The 20679-nt window shown below is 38.9% G+C and overlaps 1 protein-coding gene across 3 annotated transcripts in view; it reads right to left on the bottom strand.

The window, feature by feature from the left end:
* The window catches only part of Mdga2 (MAM domain containing glycosylphosphatidylinositol anchor 2), an 819241-nt gene that overhangs the window by 253905 nt on the left and 544657 nt on the right, over window positions 1-20679 (bottom strand). The window lies entirely within an intron of this gene.

The raw sequence follows: 20679 nt of genomic DNA, 5'->3' as shown, positions 1-20679 counted from the left end.
CTTTTCTCTCTTTCATGCATATTTCTTGGTGTTTTCATCATGTGTATGGTCAATTCTTTCACTTGTAGACCAATCAAGGATGAAGCGATTGATTTTTCAAACTGAATTTAACCAAGTAATGGATATCAGAAATCATCACAAACCTAATTACACAGCAAGCCCTAACAGCTCTTCTTGAGGTGTAGACTCACAACCTGTGTTCATATGTATTCAATGTGTGTGACCAAGGAGGTCCCTTTGTCAGGAAGGTTTAGGTTGTGAGATCTCACAAACACAGGTTTGAAATTCAGAAAGAAACAATCCAAATGTCCCAGGAGAAATACTGAAACTACCTCTTCTTTTATGGCTTAATTGTGAAATTTCTGTAGTGAAAATAAGTCTTTTGAAATCCTCAAGCTAAAAATAGAAAGATGAACATTTATTCAATTAAAAACAATCACCTTTATACCAAACACTCAAAATAGAAGCTATATAGCGAACACAAAACATTATATTCATACAGGACACTTCCTATTTATAGTACAGTGTATGCACATACAAATAGAAGTAGGAACAGGCATTTTACTGATGTTCAAGTTCATATGTTCATGAACAATTTATGACAAACTGAAAGCTATATTATATGTAATATATTATATATGTAAAGAGAGAGATTTATATTGTTCAACACTATTGTCCTAACTTAAAATTATTAAGCTTAGCTTAGAAATGCAGTTTAGAATTAAAACTCATTAGGTTTTGTGTTTTAATAAAATCCATCTTGCCATAAAAAGAAAGCAAGGGGAAAATATGACAGTAAGTTCATGCTAAGGATTCATGAGAGAGACAGGGAGTCTCAATGGCATTTTCAACATCCTTGTTGCCTCCTGGTTTTTCTAACATCATTAAAATATCATGGGAATTTTCAAAATGTCACAACATCAACCCCTCTGATGTGCTGACATTAAAGTATAAAGATTTATTATTAAAAAGATGTTGAGAAACACACAAAGTAAAGGTGATATGCAAAAGTCAACACAGTTGGGGAAAAAGTAAAGTGTATCAAAGAATAATTAAATATTAAATGAATGAATGGAAGACATAACTAATTAAAGCTTCTAAAATATGTATTATACTTAATTATTAATGTATCACTATCAAGAGGCAAAAGGAATACTTGCTGAGGTAAATAGCCTAAACCTAGAATATTTTAGCTAAAATAAAATTATAGAAATCCTAACATTTATTTCATATTAACAATGTTGAATGTGTTTTACATCCCATTTAAGTTAAACTAAAAGAAACCAAGTCAAAGTTTACTAAGGTATATTAGGACTACAGAAATACATTAAATAGAATATTTGCCTATAGGCTAACATTTCTGAAACTTTACTAATATTCAAATGTTTTTGTTATATAAATCTCAAGAAAACTACAGGGTGAAACTTTTGACATATGCATTAGCATATAACATTGAGTGAACTATCTTTGTTCATGAGGCTCTGTTTAAGAATTACATTTAATTCTTAGAACATAAATAGAATCTCCAAGAGAGGATATCACAACATAGAAAATCATTTAAGATAGGAAAATTAATATTTTACTGTCAATTTTTAAAGATTTTGAGATGGACTGGATCATTTGTTAATTAGGGATGAGGTTCTGCCTTTCATAAGCCAAATGTTGAACTCTTCATCATTAGAGACTTAACTTCCTGAGGTCTGAGATTACAAGCATTATCACTATACATGACTATAGTTTCAAAAATCACATGTCAATATGTATACATGTGTATATGGTGTGTGTGTGTGTGTGTGTGTGTGTGTTTTGTAAGTCAATAAATGTGTGTATGGACAATGACACCAATAGAAAGCCCAGAGGACAACCTGAGGAAATTATTTCTCTCCTTCTCTCCTTTTATCTCGTGAGACCTGAGAATTGAACTCAGGTTGGTGGCAAGTGCTTTTCCTTGCTGAACTATGCCTCTAGCCCTAGTGTTTTCATTTCTTCATCTTTTTGTGTCCTTTTTGTGGCTGAGACCTATGAGACTTTAGACACACATCTGATTGGGCCAATGGGACATGAAGAAACAAGAGACAAACTCACAGAAGAGCTAAATTGAATGAGTTGTGCTCTCCAATGGAGATGCACCAGTGGCAACACGGAAAGCCAGTGTGTTTGTTATCCAAAGCATGCAAGAAGAGAAGGCCGGGCCATCACGCAGTAGGAGAAGTTGTGATTGATAGCTTCAGCATTCAGTGGTTTTAGCTAAAGGTCAAATATTATTAACCAACACCCACACTTACACAAGGAAAAGGCTTTGCTATTTTTCTAAGCCAGACCTGGGGAAGGATTTTCCATTCCAATGGGTCTGACACTGGGTTCCTTGACATTGGTTCATCTCAAGAATACCCATTCAGCCAAAACTTCATTAGTTCTCCACATGCTGCTTAATATTTCCCAAATTATAAATGAAGTGCTTCAACCGTAATGCAGTCCTACCATTGACTTTTCTGGAGTATGGCATGACAGTTACACAGATACCTGACTGAATTTGGGCAAGTTCTTTCACTTCTGGGTAACTCTTGATATTGTTAAAGCAGAGGACACAACTACTTTTTGATGGATATTATAAATATAAAGTCCTTATTTTAGTACTTATTACAAAAGATCCACTAATTAGTACTTTCTGTTGCCATTCATTCTATTTCCACACCGTAGGTTTAGTCGCAGTCTGACACATAGTGTGGGTGCTAAGAGACAAAATGTCTATAAGCTGTCATTGTTTTGATTACATGTGGCAGGGGTATTTTAAGATCATTTTGAGTTTTTGAGGATCCTGAACCATGGCACACAAGACATTAGAGTTATTTACTTTGAGAAACATGAACCTGTATTACTCTCATTTAACAATATTGTTATTAGTGAATTAAACTCACTCTATTTTAATACTCATTTTCATTGAACTCATTTTTGTTTTTTTTTCTTTTTGCTGTTGTTTATTTTTATTTTTTGCTGTTGTTTTTTTAAAAGTTCAGAGTTTTCATGTTTGTCTTGCAGACATGTGCTGTTCTTCAGCACTATCCTGTACTTGCCCCACTACCTGGAGGTCATGCATCATGAGCATTCTCTCCTGTGTTTATGTGAGTATCCAGGAAATGAAGACAGATAAAACCCACTGAACCTGAGTGTTAAGTATAAGTTACTATGTGTATTGGTTGAGGCAACCACCAAAACACACATCCATATCTAGGCATGGAGGCAGAGACTTGTAATTCTAGCACTCAGCAATAGAAATAGGAGAACCAGAAGTTCAAGGTCATTTTCAGCTACACTGGAGAGTTGGAGGTTAGCCTGAGCTACCAGAGACATTTACAAACTAAAAATCAACAAAAACATGCCCTCATTTGTAAAACTGGGCACACATGTTTCATATCTTCCTCTTATTATGTGAGACAGATTACTTTGCCTCATTGTAAAGCAATAAATAAACACCAAATCTGAATTAGGAAAAGAGAAAAACTAAATACAGTGACACGGAATTATTCGTTGAGATGTAGATAGAAGTGGAAGGCGGGAGTTTTTATAAAGGAAAGAAACCTGACACAGAAAGCCATGAGGGATGTTCTCACTGGTGAGTTAGTAAAGAATTGACTCAGTAGAATAACGAGTGATCATTAGAGGCTAGAAAGAGGGGAGCATGTGGAAGAGAACAGAACAGTATGCTCCTAAATACAATTAGATGAGCATTGAATTCTAGGGTCCAACAGCACAGTGGGATGACAGCATCTATAACGTATCAATAACAATTTGTTATATGTTTTACATGACCCAGATAGAGAAAACTGATGCTTCCCAGCACAAAACTATGATTAGTGTTTAAGAAAGAAATAATAATCTCCTTGTTTTAATAATCACACATTGTAAAATGTATAGAATTGCATCTACATCCAACAAATTATTATTACTATGTTTCAAATAAAAAAATCAACGTGAAGCGTAAGCGAAGGAAATACAACAAATAAAGTCAAACATTTGTATTATCAAATGCAGCCAATAGCCTTGTCTGAGAAAGAAACACATTCTGTGTCTTAGGGTACACTGAGCCTTGGCACATTAAAGACATAGGGAAATGACCTGTACAACAGACACCCCACCTCAAGGATCAGGAAGGTGTTATTTCTTACAACATAAAGGCTCATTTTGTTCCCTTACATTCTTTTATTCACACTTCTTGGTTCTCCCTGATGATCTTAGAACAAAACCTTCCATTGCTTATGAACAGTTCCTGAATGGCTTTAGAATGTCTTTCCATGGAGCTCCCACTAAGCTGCCAGGATACATAGATCTTCTCAGGTACTACCTGGATTCCCCAAGCTCCTATGCTCACAATTAGCATTGCAGACTCTGATTTTTATTCCAAAGCCTGAGATTCACTGTCTGCAGCAAGCAAATTTAAACCAGGCTTTATATATTACCAACAGGGCAAGATTAGAGGAGAGAAAGATGAGAGATACCATAATAGAGGGAGTTATTACAAGTTGGAGGAGAGATCTGGCACTAGTGAGATCTTCAAAGATCTACAAAATTGACACCAATTGACATTAAGGCTACCTTAAATGCCCTCCCCTGATAATGAGTTAATGAGATTGTATGCCATCCTAGAACCCTCATCCAGTGGCTGACAGAAACAGCTGGTTACAACCACTGAACTTAACACCTAGAACCTGGTTGCAAAGCGGAGTGATGAGCAAAGGAATCAAGACCAGGCTGGCAAAACCCAGGGTCAGCTGACTTAAACAACGTGGAACACATGGACTTCAGACTGATGACTAAGAGACCAGCATGGGACTGATCCAGACATGCCACCCCCCCAACCTGGGTGTCAGAGAAGAGGCCTTGGCAATTTATGGGACCTTGGAGAGCAGATGAGTATGTATTCCTAGCACATACAAATGGACTTTGGGAGCCCATTCTAGATGGAGGGATGCTCTCTCAGCCTGGACACACGGCAGATGACCTAGGCCATGCCTGGGATTATATGACAGACTCTGAAAATCCCTCATGGAAGGCCTTACCCTCCATGGGGAGCATAAAGGAGATGGAGGGGGATAGTGGGTTGGGAGGAATGGGGGGCCAGGGAAGGAGGAGAGAGAAAGGGAACTGAGAGTAACGTGTATGAAGGAATAAAAAGAGTGCTTTAAGCACATAAAAATAATTGCAACTGCACTGTCATATATAGATAGACTTTCTGTACTCAGTGTTTACATTAAGTATGGTGCCAGTTAAGATGTCAGGATGATAATGTGTCAACACTTGATGGAAGTTATGACAGTTATGATTGAGTCCACTTTCAGGATGCGTACAACTGTATTGTAGCATGCATTATATGCTCTGTGATGGTGATAGTATGGATGATTACCAGATAGATGATGGACAGATAGATAGGTAGATAGATAGATAGATAGATATACAGTCAGATTGATAAATAGATGGTTATATTGATGGAAGCACAGTAAAATAGAGAGATAATGGATAGATCATCGATGACAAATAGATGATAAATGTTACAGAGACTGATGACTAATACAGCGATTTATAGATGAAGGATACACGATAGGTGGATTGAAGGTAGATTATAGCTAGATGATGTATGATAAATATTCATCACAAAGAATTTACAGATAGGTGCAAAAGAGACAAAGACCAAAACAAATGAAAAGAATAACTTTAGGATGAAAGAGAAAAAGCAGAAAAAGAGGATAAGAAAGGAATAACAGTTTGAGAAAGATAATGTGGTAATGTCTCTCAGAGTCATGTGGTAGCCTTTGTCTTCAGCTGATGTTGCTATATATAGAGGCTTTGGAAATATCAGGAGCTGGTGCAGAGCCAAAGAAGCCGGTGACTGGGAAGTTGTAACTGGAGTGGCTCCATCTGGAGGTGTATCTCTGCTTTTATATTGTCATAGATTACTTGCACCCCCTCCTCCCCTTTTTCTCCCTGTGTATCTTGATATGAGATGTTCTGCTAGGCACTTCCTACCATGATGGATTGAAACCTTGGAAACTGTGAGTTATATAAATCATGCCTCCCTTTGGGTGTTGGCTTCAGGAGTTAAAATGATGGAAGTCTGATGAAAGAAGTCTGACACACAGATAATTGATGGTAGAGACACAAATGGATAGATGACAGAGACTTCAATCCTGGGAGAGAAGGGAGGAGATTAGAATGTCAAGAAATAATGAGGGGAAAAGGGAGAAAAGGTAAAGAGAGAGAATGAGAAGGGAGAGGAGGCCACAATAGCTATTTCTCTTTTCCAAAATTCTAGTCTGTTTCGTTCAACATAGTGTCTTATAACCTTAAGCCTGTTATCTGACTCAGTAACATTTTATGTTACTGAGGACTGGCTTTATAAACTCATGACCTTCATATTTCTACCTTCCAAATACTAGGGTTACAGATTTGAACCACCATGGCCAACAACATTTTTTGTCTTTTTAAATTTAAATTAGAAACAATCCAGGTTCATATGTCAATTCCCGCTCCGTCTCCCCTGCTACCCGACCAATCCCCTATCCTATCTTTCCTCCTCACCTCAGAGAGAGCAAGGTACTCCATGGAGCATCCCCAAAGTCTGTCATATCATCCAGGGCAGGACGCATTCCCTAGCCCATGTGTCCAGGTCAAGAGCACATCCCTCTATGCAAAATGGATTCCCAAACTTCATTCACATGCCAGGGATAAATACTGATTCACAACCAAAGACCCCATAGATTGCTGAGGCCTCTTCACTGATATCCAGATTCTGGGGATCTGGATCAGTTCCATGCTGGCCTCTCAGCTATCAGTCTGGGGTTCATGAGCTCCCCATTGCTCAGGTCAGCTGCTTCTGTGGGCTTCACCAGCCTGGTCTTGACCTCCTTGCCTATCACTCCTTCCTCTCTGCAACTGGGTTCCAGGAGTACAGTTCAATGTTTAGCTATGGGTGTCTGCCTCTGCTTCCTTCAACCACTGGATGAAGGCTCTAGGATGGCACACAAGGAACTTGTAAATCACATTATAGGCAAGGACATTTAAGGTAGCCTCTTCACTATTGCTTAGATTGCCAGTTGGTGTCATTCTTGTAGATCTCTGGAAATCTCCCTAGTGTCAGATCTCTCCACACACCTATAGCAGCCAGCCAACATTTTAATCAAACTATATATGGAATATCTGAGGAAAAAATACTTCCAATATCCTTTTCAGCACTTTTTTTCTTAGTAAAGAAAAGCAATACTTCCCCCCCTGAGATGATCAGGACATACTTAAGAGATCCATGGAAGGATGACTGGTCTGTTGACTGTCATATGCATATCTCCTAAGACTGGATATTGCATAGCAATAGGGACTTTGTGTCCTTTCCTGTGTTAAAATGTACCAAGTGTGACTGACTGGAAGTCAAGAACACAGTATCCTCATGGCTCTGAGAAAGAATCCAAAGCTCGCCTTCCAGGCCCCAACATCCAGCAATCCCAGTTTCAGGTAAGCTTGGGTCTTGGGGGAACACTCTCCATCCCCTGCCTAACACCCATCCCCTTGATCTTCTGGGGGCCCGCTCCTGGCATCCAGAAGACCACCCACACAGGAAAGACATCAGCACTTCCAGGCCCCAACCTCCAGTGATCCCAGCTTCAGGAAAGATTTCAGCCCTCCCAGGCCCCAACCTCTGGCAATCCCAGCTTCAGGAAAGACATCAGCCCTTCTAGACCCCAACCTCTGGTGATTCCAGCTTTAGGAAAGGCATCAGCCCTTCCAGACCCCAACCTCTGGCGACAACAGTTTCAATTTCAGCTTCCGTGTCAGCATAGCCAGTTCAGCTTAAGGAAGAAAGGAGACCAGTGGAGACGGAAAGACCCCACCTGCACCCACTGGAAGAAGAGGTGGGAAGAAGACAGAATAAAAGCACACTCAGCAATAGAAAGACCAACATGACTCCACTAGAATCTAGAGAATGAACGAATGCCAGCAAGATCTGAAAAGCACTACATAGACGAGGCAGAGGAGACAGACCTTAAAAATTATTTTATGATGATGATAGAGACCCTCAAAGAGGAAATGAGGAAATCTCTTAAAGAAATAGAAGAAAAAACAAACAAAAACCCCATGAAATGGGGGAAAAACTCAAGAAATAAACAAATCTCTCAAAGAATCTAAAGAGTACCAAGAAAAATCAACCAAACAAATGAAGGAAACAACTCCAACAGTTGAAGGATTGAAAGCTGAAATAGAAACAATAAAGAAAACAGAGGACAAGGGGATGCTGTAAATAGAAAAGCTGGGTAAATGATCAGGAACTACAGACGCAAGTATCACCAAAAGAATAAAAGAGATAGAAGAGAGAATCTCAGGTGTTGAAGACTCATTAGAAGATGTACAGTCGTCAACCAAAGAAAATGTCAAAACCAACAAATCCCTAACACAAAATATCCAAGAAATATGGGACACTGTGAAGAAGCCAAACCTGAGAATAATAGATATAGAAGAAGGCAAAGATTTATGTTGAGGTCTTTGATCCATTTGGACTTAAGTTTGTGACCTCCTGAAACTGAGAAGCTTCTGTAAGGCAAAGAACAAAGTCAGCAAGTCAAAAAGGCAGCCCACAGAATGGGAGAAAATATTCACTAATCCCACATCTGACAGAGGGTTGATCTCCAAAATTTACAAAGAACTCAAGAGGCAAGTCTCCAAAACACCAAAGGACCCAATTAAAAAGTGGGCTGCAGAACTAAATAGAGAGTTTTCAATAGAGGAGTCTAAAATGGCTGAGAGGCACTTGAGAAAGGACTCAACATCCTTAGCCATCTGGGAAATGCAAATCAAAACAACTCTGAGATACCATCTCACTCCTGTCAGAATGGATAGAGAAAATGTGGTACATTTACACAATGGAGTACTATTCAGCAGAAAAAAACAATGGAATCCTGAGATTCACAGGCAAATGGATGACACTAGAAGAAACCATCCTGAGTGAGGTAACCCAGTCACAAAAAGAGAAACATGGCATGTACTCTCTCATACTTGGATTTTAGACATAGATCTGAGGAGTGCCAGCCTACAATCCCATGGCCAGAGAGTCTGGGAAACAGAAACTTCATTCAGTGGCCGATGGAAGAAGAGGCAGACTCCCACGGTTAAGTACTGAGCTGAACTCAAGAAAGCCAGTAACAGAGAGGGAGGACCGATGACCAAAGGGATTAAGACTGGGCTGGTGTAACCCCCAGAAACAGCTGACCTGACAAAGGTTAACTCTTGAATCCCAGGCATCAGCCTGGGAATCCAGCATGGGAGTGATCAAGACCCCCTGAATCTGTCTGTCAGTGAGGAGGCCTAGGTAATCTATTAAGCCTTGGGCAGTAGATTAGTACTCATCCCGAGTATACACATGGACTTTGGACTCCCATCCAACAATGTGAGATGCACTCTAACCCTGAACTCTTGAGGGAGGGTCTAGGCCCTGCCCTGGATGAAATGACAGACTATGGACATCCCCATGGAAGGCCTAACCCTCCCTGGGGAAATGAGGGGATAATGGGGGGGGGGGTTGGGGGGAGGGCACGGGAGGAGGGGAGGGAAAGGGAGAGGGACCTGGAACTGACTTGTGAAGCAACCTTGTTTCTAATCTAAATTTAAACTGAAAAATAAATTAAAAAAAGAAGGCAAAGAAATACAGCTCAAAGGTACAGAAAACATATTCAACAAAATCATAGAAGAAAACTTCCCTAACCTAAAGAAGGATGTGCCTATGAAAATACAAGAATCTTACAGAACACCAAATAGGCTGGACCAGAAAAATATGTCACCTCTCCATATAATAATCAAAACATCAAATCTACACAATAAAGAGAAAATATTAAGAGCAGCTAAAGAAAAAAGCCAAGTAGCATATAAAGGCAGACCTATCCGATATACACCTGACTTCTCAATGGAAACGATGAAAGCCAGAAGATCCTGGACAGATGTCCTACAAATGCTAAAGGAACAAGGATGCCAGCCCAGACTACTATATCCAGCAAAGATTTCAGTTACCAGAAATGGAGAAAACAAAATATTCCATGACAAAGCCAGATTTAAACAATACGTATCCATGAATCCAGCTCTTCAGAAAGCGCTAGAAGGAAAACCTAGATCCAACGAAGATAACTATACTCACAAAGACACAGGCAATAGATAATCCCACTTTACCAAACACCCAAAGAAAAAGGGAGGAGAACCTACACAAAATAACTCCACTAACATTAAATCAAGCACAAACAAGAATCATAAATCAATGGTCATTATTATCCCTCAATGTCATTGGTCTCAACTTGCCTATCAAAAAAACAAAGACTAGCAGAATAGATATGAAGACAGAACCCATCCTTCTGCTGCATACAAGGAACACATCTCAACATCACAGACAGATGTTACATCAGAGTAAAGGGTTGGGAAAAGATTTTCCAATCAAATGGACCCAAGAAACAAGCAGGTGTAGCAATCCTAATATCTAACACACTAGACTTCAAATTAAAATCAATCAAAAGAGATGAAGGACATTTCATATTCATCAAAGGAAAAGTCCATCAAGATGAAGTCTCACTTTTGAACATCTATACCTCAAATACAAAGGCACCTGCATTCGTGAAAGAAACATTACTAAACCTCAAATCACACATAAAATCTCACACATTAATAGTAGGAGACTTCAACACTCTGCTCTCACTGCTAGACAGGACCTCCAGACAGAAACTTAACAAAGAAACAAAAGAACTAATAGAAGTTATGACCCAATTGTGTTTAACAGACATCTATAAAACATTACCCCCAAACAAAAAGGGATATACCTCCTTCTCGGCACCACGTGGAACCTTCTCTAAAATTGACCACATAATAGGAAACATAGCAAATCTCCACAGATCCAAAAAATTGGAATAACGCCCTGTATCTTATCAGACTACCATGCATTAAAATTAGAATTCAACAACAACACAAATTGCAGAAAACCTACAAACTCATGGAAATTGAACAATGCACAATTGCACCATCCCTGAGTAAAGGAAGAAATAAAAAAAGAAATTAAAGACTTCCTGGAATTCAATGAGAATGAAGATACAACATACCCAAACTTATGGGACACTCTGAAGCAGTGCTGAGAGGAAAGTTCATAGCACTAAGTGCCCACATGAAGAAACTGGAGAACAGTCACACTAGAGAATTAATAGCACAGCTGAATGTTCTAGAAAAAATTAAGCAAACTCCCCCAGGAGGAGTAGACACCAGGAAATAATCAAATTGAGGGCTGAAATCAATCAAGTAGAAACCAGGAAAACATTGAGAAGTAAACATTGAGAAGTATCAATGAAACAAAGAGTTGGTTCTTTGAGAAAATCAACAAAATAGACAAACTTCTGTCCAAACTAACCAAAAGACAGAGACAGGGCATGCTAATTAACACAATAAGAAATGAAAAGGGGGACATAACAACTGACACTGAGAATATCCAGAGAATCATCAGGGCATATTTTGAAAATCTATAATCCACAAAAATCGAAAATTTAGCCAGATGGTGGTGGCACACGCCTTTAATCCCAGTACTCGGGAGGCAGAGGCAGACAGATCTCTGTGAGTTTGAGGCTGGGCTGGACCGACAGTTCAAAACAATACAGAGAAACCCTGTTTCGAAAAATCAAAAAAAAAATCGAAAACTTAAAGGAAATGGACAATTTCCTGGATAGATATCACGTGCCAAAACTAAGTCAAGAACAGATACACAATCTAAACAGACCTATAACCCTTAATGAAATAGAAGCAGTCATCAAAAGTCTCCTAACCAAAAAAATACCAGGCCCAGATGGCTTCAGTGCAGAATTCTACCAGAAATTCAAAGAAGAGCTAATTCCAATACTCCTCAAAGTATTCCACGCAATAGAAGCAGGAGGATCACTGCCAAACTCTTTTTACGGGGCTATAATTACATTGATACCCAAGCCACACAAAGACACAACGAAGAAAAAGAACTATAGACCAATTTCCCTCATGAACATCGATGCAAAAATACGCAATAAAATACTAGCAAACCGGATTCAAGAACACATCAGAAAAATCATCCACCATGATCAAGTAGGCTTCATTCCAGGAATGCAGGGATGGTTCAACATTAGAAAAATCTATCAATTTAATCCACCATATAAACAAACTGCAAAAGAAAAAACACATGATCATCTCACTAGATGCTGAAATAGCCTTTGACAAAATCCAGCACCCTTGATGATAAAGGTCCTAGAGAGATCAGGGATAACAGGAACATACCTGAACATAATAAAAGCATTATACAGTAAACCAACAGCTAACATCAAACTAAATGGAGAGAAACTCAATGCAATTCTTCTAAAATCAGGAACAAGACAAGGCTGACCACTCTCTCCATATCTCTTCAATATTGTACTGGAAGTTCTAGCTACAGCAATTAGACAACAAAAGGAGATCAAGGGGATACAAAAAGGAAAAGAAGACAAGCTTTCACTATTTGCAGATGATATGATAGTTTACATAAGTGACCCAAAAAACTGCACAAGGGAACTCCTAGAGCTGGTAAACACCTTCAGCAAAGTGACAGGATACAAGGTTAACTCAAAAAAAGTATCAGTGGCACTATTATATACAGATGATGAGGTGGCTGAGAAAGAAATCAGAGAAACATCACCCTTTGTTGTCGTATGGCAATGGCTAGAACTTCAAGTACCATGTTGAAAAGGTATGGAGAGAGTGGACAGCCTTGTTTTGTTCCTGATTTTAGAGGAATTGCGTTGAGTTTCTGTCCATTTAATTTGATGTTGGCTGTTGGTTTACTGTATATAGCTTTTATTATGTTTAAGTATGTCCCTGTTATCCCAGATCTCTCCAACACCTTTATCATGAAGGGGTGCTGGATTTTGTCAAAGGCTTTTTCAGGATCTAGTGAGATGATCATGTGATTTTTGTTTTTCAGCTTGTTTATATGGTGGATTACATTGATGGATTTTTGTATGTTGAACCATCCCTGCATCCCTGGGATGAAACCTACTTGATTGTGGTGAATGATTGTTTTGATGTGTTCTTGGATCCAATTGGCAAGGATTTTATTGAGTATTTTTGCATCAATGTTCATGAGGGATATTGATCTGAAGTTCTCTTTCTTAGTTGTGTCTTTGTGTGGTTTGGGGAGCAAGGTTATTGAAGCCTCATAGAAAGAGTTTGGCAATGACACTTCTGCTTCTATTGTGTGAGAAGAATTGGTATAAGCTGTTCTTTGAATTTCTGGTAGAATTCTGCACTGAGGCCATCGGGACCTGCACTTTTTTTGGTTGGGAGACTTTTGATGACTGCTTCTATTTCCATAGGGGTTATAGGTCTATTTAAATTGCTTATCTGTTCTTGATTTAGTTTTGGAAAGTGATAGCTATCCAGGAAGTCGTCCATTTCCTTTAAATCTTCGAATTTTGTGGAGTACAGGTTTTCAAAGTATGACCTGATGATTCTCTGGATTTCCTCAGAGTCTGTTGTTATGTCCCCCATTTCATTTCTGTTTTTGTTAATTTGCATGTTCACTCTCTGCTGTTTGGTAAGTTTGGGCAAAGGTTTGTCTATCTTGTTGATTTTCTCAAAGAACCCACTCTTTGTTGCATTGATTCTTTGTATTGTTTTCCTAGTTTCTACTTTATTGATTTCAGCCCTCAATTTGATTATTTCCTGGCGTCTACTCCTCCTGGGGGAGTTTGCTTTTTTGTGTTCTAGATCTTTCAGCTGTGCTGTTAATTCTCTAGTATAACTGTTCTCCACTTTCTTCATGTGGGCACTTAATGCTATGAACTTCCCCCGTAGCACTGCTTTCAAAGTGTCCCATAGGTTTGGGTATGTTGTGTCTTCATTCTCATTGAATTCGAGGAAGTCTTTAATTTCTTTTTTTATTTCTTCTTTGACCCAGGGATGGTGCAGTTGAGCATTATTCAATTTCCATGAGTTTGTAGGTTTCCTGCAATTTGTGTTGTTGTTGAATTCTAATTTTAAAGCATGGTGGTCTGATAAGATGCATGGAGTTATTCCAATTTTTTTGTAGCTGCTGAGGTTTGATATGTTGCCAAGTATGTGGTCGATTTTTTAGAAGGTTCCATGTGGTGGTGAGAAGAATGCATATTCTTTTTTATGTGGATGAAATGTTCTACAGATATCTGTTAATCCCAGTTGGGTCATTACTTCTATTAGCCCCTTTGCTTCTTTGTTGAGTTTCTGTCTGGTATTTCTGTCTAGTGGTGAGAGTGGTATGTTGAAATCTTCCACTATTACTGTGTGGGGCTTTAGATGTGATTTAAGTCCTAATAATGTTTCTTTTACAAAGGTGGATGCCTTTATATTTGGGGCATAGATGTTCAGGATAGACACTTCATCTTGGTGGGTTTCACCTGTGATGAGTATGTAATGACCTCATTCATCTCTTTTGATTGATTTTATTTTAAACGCTAATTTGTTAGATATTAGGATTGCTACCCCTGCTTGTTTCTTGGGTCCATTTGATTGAAACATTTTTCCCAACCTTTAACTCTTAGGTAATGTCTGTTTTTGAGGGTGAGGTGTGTTTCTTGTATGCAGCAGAAGGAAGGGTTCTGTCTTCAAATCCATTCTGCTAGCCTGTGTCTTTTTATGGGTGAGTTAAGGCCATTAATGTTGAGGGATATTAATGACCACTGATTGCTCATCCTTCTTCGATTTGCAATGGTTGTTGGTGGAATTATGTGTGGAATTTCACCCCTTTGTTCTTTTGGCTGTTGGTAGAGAGGGATTCTCTAATGCCTATGTTTTTCTGGTTGTAGTTAGCTTTCTTGGGTTGGAGTTTTCCTTCCAAAATTTTCTGTAGGGCTGGGTTAGTGGATATGTATTGCTTGAATCTAGATTTGTCATGGAATATCGTGTTTTCACTGTCTATAGTGATTGAGAGCTTTGCTGGGTATAGTAGTCTGGGCTGGCTTCCATGGTCTCTTACTGTTGGTAGAATATCTATCCAGGACCTTCTGGCTTTCAGAGTTTCTATGGAGAAGTCAGGTGTAATTCTGATATGTCTGCCTTTATATGTTACTTGGCCTTTTTCCTATTTCAGTTTTCAACCCTTGCACTGTTTGCATTGTTTCTTGCAATTTTCGGTTTATCTTTTCATCCATTTGTTGCATTTTATGAAATTTTTGGTTTGTTCTTTCTTCCATTACTTGCATTTTTTGGTTTGCTTTTTCTTCCATTTCTTGCATTTTTTGGTTTGCTTTTTCTTCCAGTTCTTGTATTTTTTGTTTTCCTTTTAATCCATTTCCTGCCTTTTTCGTTTGTTTCTTCTTCCATTTCTTGCAGTTTTTGCTTTGTTTTTTCTTCCATTTCTTGCATTTGTTGGTTTGTTTTTTCATCCATTTCTTTGAGGGATTTTCCTATATCCTCTTTTAGGGCCTCTATCATTTTCATGAAAGTGGTTTTAAGGTCATTAACTTCTCCTTCATTTTCATTGGAATGTTGGAGTCTTGCTGGGGTAGAGTCTCTAGAATCTGGTGGTGTCACATTTGTTTTTCTGTTGCTGAGTGTGTTTTTGTATTGTCTCTTTCCCATCTCTTCTTCTAGTGGGTGCAGAAAGAGCCCATTACTGGTCTGGTGGTTAGGGTACCAGAGTTCCCTTTTGGTGGGTGCTAGCAAGTCCAATAATCTGGTAGTTCTTCTATTCCTTGTCCTCATTCTGGTCCCTTGGGTGGAGAAGAAGACCAGGAATCTGGGGTGCTTAGCCTCCCACCTGGTCCCCTGGACCCTTTGCTGGATCCGCTGGTTTCCTGGTCTTGTTGGTGGGAGAGAAAACCTGCTGTCTAGGGTGTTTGGCTCCTGCTGGGATTAGAAACTCTGTGCAGTTCCCAGGCAATCCCCAGGCACTGGAACACAGGCCCAGATGCATGGTCTGTTTTACCTGGACCCTCTGGAACAGCTTGTCCCCTAGTCTCGCTGGCTCCTCTGGTTTCCTGGACCCACCGGAACCGACCAAAGAAACCAGACCCTGAAACCAGAGCCAAATCTGACCGTAATCCTGTGCAGAAAACTAACCAATCCTAGAGCAGGAGATATAAACTCAGGGATTGAAATTTGACCAATATTCACCCTGGAAAACTCTACCCACTAAGAAGCCCTATATAAACCCTTCGTCTGTTCAGCTTGTGGCTGTTCGTGCAACCTGCCTGTCCTCTGCCACTCTGGCAGAGGGCAGCCACTCTCTTGGATTCTTCCCTCCCAATAAATGCCTTCGATGAGCTTAGGGTGAAAATCTTCATTTGTGGCAGAGTGGAGCCACACCTGGGCAGAGCAGAGCCAGCAGGGCTGTAACACTTCTTTCCCGGAAACCTTCCCCTGGCAGAGCAGGAGTTGTTAAACACTCTGCTCTCCACTCTCCTGGGAGCAGAGCTAAACTGTAGCAATTTCACGCAGGAAACCTTCTCCTCCCAGAGCAAAACTGCTACACTGGGCACACATCCCCAGCTGAAAGACCCTCTCCTGCAGGAGCAGAGCTGATAACATTGGGGAAACCTTTCCCCGAGACAGGGCTGTATGCTCCTAGGCTTACTGTGACCTGTAGTACTCTTTGGCTCCAAAGCTCCAGGATGCCTTTCCATCTGATCTGTGTAACACTCAGTATTATGTGGCTCCCAAGCTCCAGGATACCTTTCCATCTGAGCTGTGTAACACTTAGTATTCTGTGACTCCTGAGTGCTAGAATACCCACCCCATCTGATCCGTCAAAATGGCTTTAGTAGCATTATTTGTAATAGCCAGACCTTGGAAGCAACTTCGATGCTTCTCAACTGAAGAATGGATAAAGAAAATGAGGTACATTTACACAATGAAGCATGACCCAACAGAAAAAAATGGAATCTTGAAATTTGCAGGCAAATGGATGGAACTAGAAGAAAGTATCCTGACTGAGGTAACCCAGTCACAAAAAGACAAATATGGTATGTGCTCACTCATATATAGATATTAGACATAGAGCAAAAGATTCACAGCCTACCATCCACACTCAAGAGAAGCCAGGAAACAAAGAAGACCCTAAGAGTGACATACATCATTCCCCAGAGAAGGGGAAAAGACAAGATCTCCTGAGCAAATCGGGAGCATGTGGGGGATGGGAGAGAAAGTCAGGAGAAAGAGAAGAGGAGAAGAACACAAGAGGGAGCCAGAAGACTGAATCAGGGGAAGAATAGAGGAGAGCAAGAAAAGAGATACCTTGATACAGGGAGCCATTATAGGTTTAAAGAAATCTGGCACTAGAGAAATATCCAGAAATATACTAGGATGACCCCAAATAAGAATCTAAGCAATATATTAGAAGCTATCTTAAATACCCTTCCCCTATAATGAGATAGATGTCTACCATATGCGATCATAGAACCTTCATCCTGTAGCTGTTAGAAACAGAAGCAGAGACCCACAGCTAAGCACTGAGTCAAACTCCTTATATCTACTTGTAGAGAGGGAGGAGTGATGTGCAAAGGGGTCAAGATCATGCTAGGGAAACCCACAGAAACGCTGACCTGAACAAGGGGGAGCTCATGGACCCCAGACTGACACCTTAGAAACCAGCATAGGACAGAACCAAGCTCCCTGCACGTGAGTGTCAGTTATGAGGCCTGGGCAGTCTATGAGGCCTCTGGCAATGGAACCAGTATTTATTTCTAGTGTACGAATGGACATTAGGAACCCATTCCCCACAGAGGGATATTGTCTCAGCCTAAACACGCAGGGGTAGGGCCTAGGCACCAAATGATGTGACAGACTTTGCTGATCCTCCATAGAAGGCCTCTCCATTTCTATGGAGCCTAAGAGGGATGGGATGATGCTCAGTGGGGGACATTGAAGAATGGGATGGAGAGGGAACTGGAATTGATATATGAAATAAGATTGTATCTAATTTAAATTTAAAAAGGAAATTAATATGATATATAAAATGAACAAAATAAAATAAGACCTATATAAAGAAAAGAAAGCATTATTACTTGAATTTAAGTCTTCAAGACTGCCATGTGTTTTCTAGTATGGTGACAGGCTCAATAGTAGAAACATGTCTGCATTTTATTAAAGTGAAAAAAGGATAAACAACGAGTCCTTGCAAAAAAAAAGGAAATCTGGGTGGATATGATCGTACTTCAGTATACATACACAGGAAATCATTAAGTTATATAAAAAATCCACAAATTTAAAAAAGACGATATCTGTCCACAGAAAGTACGGCAATCCCCGGGAAGACTCTATGAACAGAATTCAGTGCACTAGCTGTCGGTGGGTCACTGTTTCCATGTCCATTCAAAATCAATTACTAACTACATGAAGATGGTCTGTAATGGATAAATGAAAAACATAAAGGGAGGCCCTGATATCAATCAAGAAGTAGGTGTTAGATGAAGTAAATGAGAATACAGTATGACATACCAAACACTAATAAAAGTAGTCAGTTAACATTCCCCTTTTGTTATGTAATCTGGTGTTTACAATGTGGTGGGAAAACATATAAGATGCTGACATCTAAGGTGAACTTGTATGTAGAGGAACATGCCTAGTAACCAAGGTTTTCTTGAAAAAAATCCTATTTCACTGAGATGAAATTATTCCTGTCTTTGCAGTCACTTCATACAGATTTAATTCTCCATATATATTGCATGCCTTGTGTGGAGAGATGAACATTTCATAAAATTAGAGAGGGGAAACATATTTGAAGTTGAAAACTTTAAAGGATATTACCCATTTATGTTAGGTTATTATTTCTATATTATTATTCATTCATTGACTGATTATCAGGAAGACAAAGGATGATATCATATTGACAAAGTGATTTTGAAGTGATGTTCAAGGATATTGCAGTATTTGAACTAGTAAACATACATAGCATTTAATGCAGGAGTGAACCATTGCTATGGATGTTGAAACCAACATGTATCTTTCATTACTATAATATTCAAAAGACAGAGTTCTTTGGAAATGATCAAGCCAGCAGACTTTTTCTTTCCATGGAAAAGTACATTAAAGGATTCAGAAAATGAACAATTTCATAACATCATAGATCTCAAGTAATGGAGTGTCTAGAATTTTTTTTAATTTGGAGGGTGGCTTTACAGTATCTTTTGTTGTTATTATGGTTATTATCATCAGTGATTGAATACCTTTATACATTGCTTATTCCCAATGATACACCATACCTATTCATTTAATTGAGTAGAGACTATATATAGGTCATTTATAAACATGTGTCAGGCTCCATAATAGGTACCACAATATGTCAATGAATAAAGTATCCCAATCTTCCCAATACTCAGAAGCACACACTCTAACAAAAATAGTGAGACCCCCCAGAGACAACTCCCTTTGTGTCATGTGATCTTATACTCTGATGTCATCTCCCTATTCCTTGAATCCACTTGAAGTAAAATGTCCACAGTCAATTAGCCATGCCAATATAAAGACCTAATGCCCTTAGCGGTCTTCATAAATACAGAAAGGCATAATAAAGACAAACTTCACTATTGCATGTAGCATCCTCTGTTGTTTCACATGCCCTTCCTATTCTTTTCAGCATGTAAGGTCTTGGTAGACCTGGTCCCATTCAAGTTCAAAAGAGAATCAAAAAAACTTCTGACAGCTACTACTCATTGAAAGAAAACTCAAGTTAAATATTTCCAACTAAGACATTGATGACGCATGAAAATAATTTGTTGTGCACGTGAAACATCAAAAATAGCAAAGAATGGCTGTATTACAAAGGTATATTTATCACAACGGAGTAGGAACTCACTGTTTCTGCTGTCTGCTGTTCACTTACACTGTTTACTCATTTAGTAATTAAGTCAATAACTAATTTAATACACATAAATATCAATGTCAAGTCTTCATCATGATCTGCAGTTTTTACCCAGGTGACTGGCTAGAGTCCTCCTTTTCAGGGGCAAGAATGATTATAGTAGTCTACCACTAAGACACTGTTATCATACTGTGACATCTTTAGGAACAGAATATCAAGAAGACAAGACCTAAGTTGGGAGGCACATACTTGTATTCATGACATTTGTTGAGGCTAAGGCAGGAGGGTACCATATTGAAACCAAACTTGGCCAACTGCCTATAAACAAATCAACCAGTAAGCAGCATGAACTATTTACTTTTAAAAAGGAACTATGAAGACTAATTTTTTTCTTGTTAAACCTGCTTAAAATCACATTTATTATATTACTAACAATGATGGCAAAGAATTGCTTTAACATAATTGTATCTTGGACAACAAATGAGTGTCTTATGCTTTTTGTGTTTATCAGTTTGTTCACTTATAATACTGAAGGTTAGTGTTGGTAAATAAAATAATTAATCTAAGTGGTGTCTCTGAAACCAAATGAAGTACACATGATGTTTTTTGGAGAACCAGTATGGGTAATTACAAAGAGATGTTAATTACAATGAGATGTCAAGGTTTAAGTCAATATCAGTCAAGATTTAAAACTCTTTTAAGTGTTAAAAATCTATAGATTATAAACAAATGAAGACTATCTGGTATTGATTTTACTATTTAATTTTTAATTGTGTACTATATTAAAAATACTCTCATGTTACTAGAATTATTTGTTTGACAAAGGTGTTTTTGTTTTCATTACC

Source organism: Mesocricetus auratus, unplaced genomic scaffold (assembly GCF_017639785.1).
Source record: "Mesocricetus auratus isolate SY011 unplaced genomic scaffold, BCM_Maur_2.0 Super-Scaffold_15014, whole genome shotgun sequence".
Lineage (NCBI taxonomy): Eukaryota > Metazoa > Chordata > Mammalia > Rodentia > Cricetidae > Mesocricetus > Mesocricetus auratus.
The sequence above is the reverse complement of the archived record's forward strand: the minus strand, read 5'-3'. Positions and strand labels throughout refer to the sequence as shown.